The sequence below is a fragment of the Glycine soja genome, chromosome 11 (assembly GCF_004193775.1).
Source record: "Glycine soja cultivar W05 chromosome 11, ASM419377v2, whole genome shotgun sequence".
NCBI classification, from domain to species: Eukaryota; Viridiplantae; Streptophyta; class Magnoliopsida; order Fabales; family Fabaceae; genus Glycine; species Glycine soja.
This window is the reverse complement of record NC_041012.1, coordinates 18,198,972-18,207,992: the sequence shown is the minus strand read 5'-3', so window position 1 is coordinate 18,207,992 and position 9,021 is coordinate 18,198,972. Positions and strand designations below refer to the sequence as shown.

The window sequence follows — 9,021 nt, the reverse complement described above, 5'->3', positions numbered from 1 at the left end:
ATAGTATGCCCAAGGTGGAATAGCTAGCATAAAGCTAACAACCCTATTAATCGAGGATGATTCAAATACTACTTACTATCCAACTAGAAGATTGCTAGTAACTAAATCACAAAGATATAAACCTATCTTATTAAATGGAGGTCTATATCATCATTAATGAAGTTAAGTCTCTAGGGCTTTTATTGTAGTTCTAGATCATTTCTCCCACCTACAATAGTGATTAAATAGTCATTAACACTAGTGCATTTAATAGGATAACTTTTGAGTTTTTTTTTTATATTTAAAATTTTCAGATTTAAATTAAATATATCGCAATCATTATTTGTAATGACTCATTACCACTACATGATGACTAGAGAACTAACAAGCCGATGATTTTATTTTACTTTATTTCAAGCTCTTCATAAATTTATTTATAAAATTACTTGTGATTTTTTTGTGTTTCGAAAGCCAAAAGCCAAAAATCACAATAAAGAGATAATGCACCATATGTAATAAAATCAACCAAATAAAACTATGTGTCTCACAACACTCCAAGATGATGTCACAAGATACAACATCAGAACAACTCAACATACAACCATATACAATTCCAAGAAAGGTATATATCCTAAACATCTAAGCTAGTCCACACTATACCTAAGAAAAACATTAAAAAAAGGAAATAGGATAATCACATTTTCACATCCTTGCATGCCCATTTGTGATGCTTCCAAAGGAAAATCCATATCCTAGTCATCTACTCTCAAGAACTTGAAATTTGATATCATCACAATCACATATGCCACAACGCATGGATAAGCTTATAAAAAAAACAAACATATTTAAAACAATTTAAAACTTAACAATTAACCATTACATAAACTTTATCATCTTTGAATCATGGTACTTGAAAGTAAATAAAACAAACAACATTCAAATCAAATAAGCAGGGCATCTCATGCATACTCAACCATCATGAATCAATTCAATAATCGGCATTGTGCATCAACTATCAAGTATCATTATCATGAGTTCATCAATCATCATCATCATCATCATCAAGTACACCAATGATAAACACCAAAGTCAAACTCTACTCCATGAAGATTTACACTACATGAGCAATCAATATAGGAACATCCCTTAACATAGTACTCATCAATCTCCGACCATTCGAGGAGTCCTATAGTTGATCCTACAAATTAAGGGTGATTTATTGAATATAGGTAAGTGTGGATATTGGCGTACCTTAGTAAGGTTTGCATGGACCCTAATCTCAATAAGAGTTCTTTTGCCTTAACATATATATAGGAATTAGCCACTAGGTTGAGGGCACACCAAACACCCTCAGTTTATGTGCCTACTCTCTAACAACAAGTAAACTTGGATTCCTTGAGATTGAGATATGACACCTCTATACCTACCATCTCACTCATGGTTTGTCTCAAGGAACCAAGTTTCATCACCACCAACAATTCATTCTATATACACTAAAAGAATCAACTAAGCCTTTTAGGAATGTAATTTTCATCACTTTGACATGCCATTCAAAGTAAAAAAACATAGGGGTGGGTAATCTGAAAGATATCCAACCAAGCAAGACTCCCAGGTCGCTTTAATTTTCATCAATCCTGTGGAACTCACCTTTTCAAAGCAACCATTTTTCTATAAAATCTATCGAAAAATATGAAACTAACTCCTTCTAGTATATAGGGACAATTCTACCACCAAAAATCACATCACATACATCATCATCTCATCAATAATACATTCATCTCAACAAGAACTAATTCACTTCAACAACAATTCAATCAATTTAACATATAATATAACATTTTCAATATCAACCAAATATTGATCATCAATTTCAACATCTTATAAGTTCATTATATCATAATTCATTCATATATATATATATATATATATATATATATATATATATATATATATATATATATATATATATATATATATATATATATATATATATCACCACTCATGAACCCTCCATTAATTCAAAAAAACATAGACATTCAACATCATGGACTCTTACCATCAAATTCCAAAGTCCTCACATGAAATGTGAATTACAAGATCTTAAATTATAATAAATTTTAATATGTTTATAAAAACTCACAAAACCAATATAATTTCATTTGGATCCCATTAGGAAAGCTATCTTAGAATAGCTAGCTTAAGCCACCTTAAGCTTGCCCATAACTGACTGGCTCAAGCCAAAATAGAAACCACATAAAACAAGTTGCTAGCAACTGGCTTAAGCCTGTCACTACTAGAAAAAAAAACATTTAACATCGGCACTTTAAAATTGGTTTTCAATAAAACCGATGGTAACAAAAGGGTGGTCGCATAATTGTAAATAAAATGAGTTCATTAACATTGGTTTTCCAAAACCGCACTCACTCATTTGAAGCTCACACCTCATTCACACTCGTTGTCAGTCGTGTTCTCGCTCTCGGTGGCCACTCTCCATGGCGGTGACGAGTTTATGAAAGGAGAGTTATCGGTCTCGGTGTCGGTATTGGCAATGAAATATGTCTTTCTCTTACCTTTGGCAACTTAAATGAACAAATTCGATTTCAATTCTATGTTAGGGTTCCACTTCTTCCCTGCTTATTAACTTGTAATTAAGATTAAACAAATGTTAATTTAGCATAAAGATTACCAGATAAAAGGAACAAAAACAGAAATAGAATGTAGGCCATGGTGAGGAAGGTGGTGGTGCCGATGTGGAGCTCGATGGTGAAGGTGGAGTTGCATTGGAGAGCTTGAACCATATCCCAACTCTAGTTGTGGCTACATATTGGTTGTGGCAACATATTGGTTCTGAGCTTTAAGTTGTTACTGGTTTAATAATTTTGCTTGTTTGTTGGTATATGTTTTATTTTGTTCTCCCAAATTAGTTGCTCAATAAAATGTCTAAACTGATGTATTTACCAAATTTTAGCCTTCATGATTGTTTCTTGTTTTTTCAAGCTCAATGACCTCGTGCTAAGTTTGTATATATTATTTGCGTCTTAAGTTATCTCATTGGTTCCATAAAAATGCATACATTGTTGAGTAACTCCTTGTTCTTTAGTATTGGTGATCTATTCATGGTTGTTAATTCTTGGTAGGAGTTTAGCTCTTGGTACTTTTAGTTTAAACCATAATATGTATATGCAGAAATTGATATAAAAATGCTATCAGTTCATTTTTTTTGTTCCTTTGTTGTTATTAAGCCAAAGGGTAATATTAGATTAGAGACTATACAATACTGGATTAATAGTTGCTAACTGATTAAAGATTGAAAATAGGTTTGTCATGGACATGGTTATGTGCAGGCTGTGTATGAAGGGTGTTTCCTCATGTTAGAAGAATAATATACTTCATCCATCTCTATTACTCTGCTTATATGTGTAGAACATATTTTTGATACAATTGTATACTAAGCTTATTGAGATGTTATTCTTTTTATATGTTTATTTATGCTTCACCATTTAATAATAGTAACTTTTAAATTATAAATGGAGTTTAGAAACAATGAAGATAAAAAAAAATGGAATGAAATGACTGAGACAATGATGAAGATTAACAAAAAATAAGGAAATGTTCAACACAGTTCATGTTAAGGATCATGTTAGGAATTTCAAGACTATTCTCAAATAAACATGACATGATATAACGCATCAGTATTTCTTATATTAGTTTACTTTAAATGTAGCCTTATGGTGAAGTGAGTAGAACATTTTTCTGTAAGATGGAAAGATCAACTAGAGCATACTTGGAATCTGTTACATAGTAATGGCGACATGCACTCTGTTACATACAACCAAGATCTGGTAAACCCAATTATATTGGCTGGACAGACAGAACTTAGAGATTTCTATGGACTCAAAGGAAATTATCAAGTGACCATGACCTATTTTGGATAGAGTGTTTTCTTCCTGACCATCTTCAAAGTAGCTCTCAACCAAAAGTTTGTCCTAAATGACATTCTTTGTACCACCAAATTCCTAACTCAGTCACTTTTAAAGTCCTGCTGAATGAGTACAAAGTGACTTGCAGTAGTTTGGTGAGTAACTCAACACTGTATATAATTAGTACAAAAACACCTTTGTCTGTCAAATTTTAAAATTATATACATATCTAAGATAAACTTGATGCTAATTTCAGGATGTGCTGAGTACCATGTACTCATTTATGAAAGATGCGGGATTCACCTATCTGAATTTGGAAGGGATTATGGAATGAAGGATTGTTTATAATCATTGGAGGAAGTCTACAAAAATTAGCTATGGATGGAGGACTTTTGCACAATCACAAAATTTGGAAGTACATTATTTTAGATTTGTTTATAATTTAAGTACATTATACTATACTAATATCTGTAAATTTTTGTTTATAACTCTTGGTGGTACATTTGGAGGGAAATGATGTTTGGAATGTTTCTGCTAGGAATCTTTTTGTCAACTTATCGTTTTGTGGAAACATAGCTTAATATAAAAAAGTATATTGAATATTCTAATTTTATTATATTTAGTTTTCATTTACTTCTTTTCAAGGATGACTTATGTTTATTTTTAGAGTTTTTACAACTTTGAATGATAAATTGTGTTATGTACAATTATAGCTGGTAATTAAAAAATCAGAAAAAATATTAAAAAAATAATTCAAAACAGAACATCGCTTTTTAGAAAAATCAATGTTGTTTTTTTGGTAAACGACATCGATTTATCGATTTTTCTAAAAACTGATGTTGTGGTTGACTGACAATATCGATTTTTTTAAAAATCAACGTTGGTAAGCAGAAAACAACATTGATTTTTTAAAAAATCGATGTTGTGTAGTTTAGTTTAATATCGATTTTCAAAAATCAATGTTAGCGTTGATACTTTTAATATTGATAATTTCAACATCGATTAATAACCAATGTTGAAATAATAACCAATGTTAAAAGTTTATTTTCTAGTAATATCCAAAATTGGTTGGCTTAGGCCAAAACAAAAAACACAATAAACAAGTTGTCAATAGTCTTAAATTAGTTTTTTTAAAAAATTACAAAATTCATTCAAAATTGTTAAATTATTTAAATGATAATGTGTTGTCAATTTCTTTTTATCTTATTTGTAGTAGAAATAAATTAAAATACAAAAACACATATTTGATATTTTATTTTAAAAAACTCATAAAAAAACAATATATATATATATATATATATATATATATATATATATTAATGCTTATATTTGTCGCCTATTTCTCTTTCTTTTATATTTATTCTATATTTCATTAGCTGTCTAAAGGTGCACTGTTTTATGTTAAATTCAAGCAATAAAAGCAAAAATATAATTGAAGAGAGACTAATTTAAAAGGATGCCATTACTAATAGATTAAAAAATATTTAAACTCTAAAATAATTATAAATTTATGTTTCGTATTCATATACATATAACGCATTAAAATTATACACAAAATGAAAAGAAGGAATTATTATTATTTTTCAAATGTTTTGGAGGGTGGATAGACTAAATAGTAAATAATCGTACCATTTCTATTGAAGCACGATCAGGATGCGCGTGCTAAGATAATGATTCTGTCTAGTGACACAAACGCATGCTTCGTACTCGAAAAATAAAAATATAGTAGTAGACGGTGTAACAGGAAAAAAGAGAGAGAGAGAAACACACTTCTGAGCTTTGGGATATTGCATCGTTATTTCGTGAAACAGAACCGTACGCCATATATGGCATTCAACTTAAATGCGTATACATAAAGTGAAACAATAGTCATCTTGATGTGTTAATTGAACCTGCAAAAGGAGTGTCACGCTATCATCTCATGGCATGGGTATCCTTCTGCGACGAGTAATGTTAAATTTGTTAGAATTTTTTCATATATTCTTTCAAGTTATAATTAATTTTTTCATATAATTAATTTATTTATCATACAATATCCTCTTATTATATTTTGCTACAAATCCTCATATTACCTTTTTTTTTTTTATCAAAATATTAAATGAAAAGTAAAAATATATATTGTCTTGGAACTTGGAAGTATAAAATATATTTAAAATTTACCATAAAAAAATAGTAAAGGGATTTGTAGAAAGTTATGGTAGTAGGACCGGAGACAGTCCAATTTTCTGCATCTTCAATTATATAATTTCTGGGATCAACGACCATTTTAAAAACTCTAAACAAGTTGCTCTTATTTAGTTTTAAAAAAAAGTTGCTATTAAAATATGCATTTAAATTTTAGAGCAAATTATAATAATTTCTCTCCTCTTGACCAACATTTCGTGGACAAATGTGATTGGAAATAATTGGAAAACCTCCACAACCATAATATTGTAATGCTAATTATTCTCTGAGGGCATATGCAGTAGCGCAGTTTGTTGATATCTTTTTAAGGGGTTAAATTCATTAAGATTATAATAATATATAATTAACTGTAATGATCTTTATAATATTATTTTTTGAGTGATTTTAATTATTAATTACCTTCTTGTGAATGAAAAGCAGTAATTAGGAAGAGAGACTCTTTAATTGTGATCAATCAAATTCTCTTATACATATTAATCATATAAAAATGATGATAAATAATAAATACTTCACACGGATATTATAATGACCTAAAAAATATCTATTTTCACTTCGTTAAAACATTCCTTAAATTTAATATACTACTTTTTTTCCATTGATTGTCTCTAATAAAAAAGATTAGAGAACTTATCTATAAATTAATTTTATGAAAAATCTGCAAGACACATTAAGTAAATTTATACAAACGAATTTTGTAAAAGAGTCCGTAGAAAATATTGAAAAATTCAACGTATTTTTCAACGCATTTAAATAGATAATAATATTTTATCCAAGTCATAGCAAATTTTGAAGAAAAAAACGCAATCATAAAAAAATTTTGCAAGATTACTCTCTAGGAAAATCTGCAAACAAGAAAAATGTTCAGGTTTAAGTATAAAATTTCATATATAGGATAGGGATGTAAGTCCTAGAGAAAATGAGTCTAAAGAATGAAAAATAGAAATTAATTTTATATTATAAAAACACAACTTATTAAGAGAATAATTCATGTATAAAAAGTACGATTTATGTTTAAAATTATCCATAAGTGCTCATGTCATCAAAAGAAAAAACTGTAAATGAAATATTAATTTAAATTAGTCCCTAATAATAATAATAATAATAATAATAATAATAATAATAATAGTAATGAAAAATAAATATCTAAATATTGATTTCAATTACTCATAATTTTAATGATTGATAAATAAATTTTAAGAAATAGTTTAACAATATTATAAAAATCTTATTGAATGGAATAGATTGTACATTTGCATATATAGTTGGAATGAAATAGATTAATTAAATCTTCTGGCAGCCTGTATATAACTGCTACCACCATTGGCTACAATACCTGAAAATTGTACCAAGATGGCTTCACTTCCATGTCTCCTCTTTTCCATCCATTTCATTGTTATCATGTCAAGTTCCTTACCCACAAATAGTGATGAAGTGTTTGCAAAACAGTCTCCAATGTCTCCATCCACAAAACCCGTGGAAAAAATCACCCAACTACACTTCTATTTCCATAACAACGTAACGGAGAAAAACCCAACTGCTATGAGAATTGTTGGGCCTCCCAAGGGCTTCATTACTCAGTTTGGGACTGTTGTGATGATGGATGACCCTCTAACTGAAGGACCAAGTCCAAGTTCAAAGCTTGTTGGAAGATCTCAGTGAATCTATGCTTTGGCTTCTCAACATGAGTTTGGGTCGTTGCTCATGGTGACGAATTTTTTCTTCACTGAGGGTATTTACAATGGCAGCACCCTAAGCATTCTTGGAAGGAACCCTACCCTCCTAAAAGCTAGAGAAGTGGCAATTGTTGGAGGTACTGGGATCTTCAAATATGCAAGGGGTTCTGCTGTGCTTACCACATATATGTTTGATTATAAGGCTGGTGTTGCAATTGTTGAATACAACGTGACCGTCCTTCATGTTTGAGAAATAGGTTGAATTTGAAGCTGCGTTCTCTATATAGGGTTTTTTCGAGGTTGAGTGAGTTTGAAGTCTTTCTGTTTGATTTCTTTAATTTGTTTTTAAGTGTGTCCTTAAATGTCCTAAAGACGAGATCCCTCTTAAAAGTGAGTAGTTTTTAAGTTTAAATATCAGTCCTGTTGTTTTATCAATGGAAAGTAATTAATCATACTACTTTCATCATAGATGCTGCAGTTAACTAAGATTGATTCAGAACAATGAATGTAACCATGGTTTTTAATTTTGGTCCCAAAAAGCCCCAATGAGTTTGTGATGTAGCCTCAATGGAACCTTGACACCATTCTATTTCACTTTTTTGGTCCCAAAAAGCCACAATGGGATTGTGATGTAGCCACAATGGAACCTTGACACCATTCTATTTCACTTTTTTTTTTTTTTTAAAAAAAAAAAAAGACATGCAAACTCCAATCTCTTATATTCTAACATGTAAGTCTCAATGATCAAATATAGGTGTGGCTGTATGGGGGTGTCGGGAGAGACCAAATTAATCTTAAAGTGAATGAAAATTTATACTATTTAATAAATAGAAGATATTTCTTAAAAAAATAAAAGATATATCGATTGCTAGAATAATTGTATAATTCCTATATACATTCAGTGCAAACATATAACAATTTTACGTCATAATGGTCGCAATGGGGATCACAACAGCTAGCCACAATGTCTGCAATCGCAAATGCTATAACCACGCATGCAATTGTAATCACAAATAAATTTTTAAATTTAATTAATTAATTAAATATGTTAAATTATCATATATATATATATATATATATATATATATATATAAGCAGTAAGATCAATTAATTTATTAGAAGTAATGATAAAAATTAATAGAATCATTGGAGATGATAATTATAAATAAATTAATGAATTAATATCATGTAACAAACACATGTAATAATTTTAAGCATTTCCAATTAATATATCAAATCAAATATTCACTTGGATTATATTATTT

The 9,021-nt window shown here is 29.4% G+C and overlaps 1 pseudogene; it reads left to right on the top strand.

Moving 5' to 3' along the window:
* Nucleotides 1–7,396: 7,396 nt before the first annotated feature.
* On the top strand, nt 7,397–8,280 carry LOC114375594 (annotated as a pseudogene).
* The last annotated feature ends 741 nt before the right edge of the window (nt 8,281–9,021 follow it).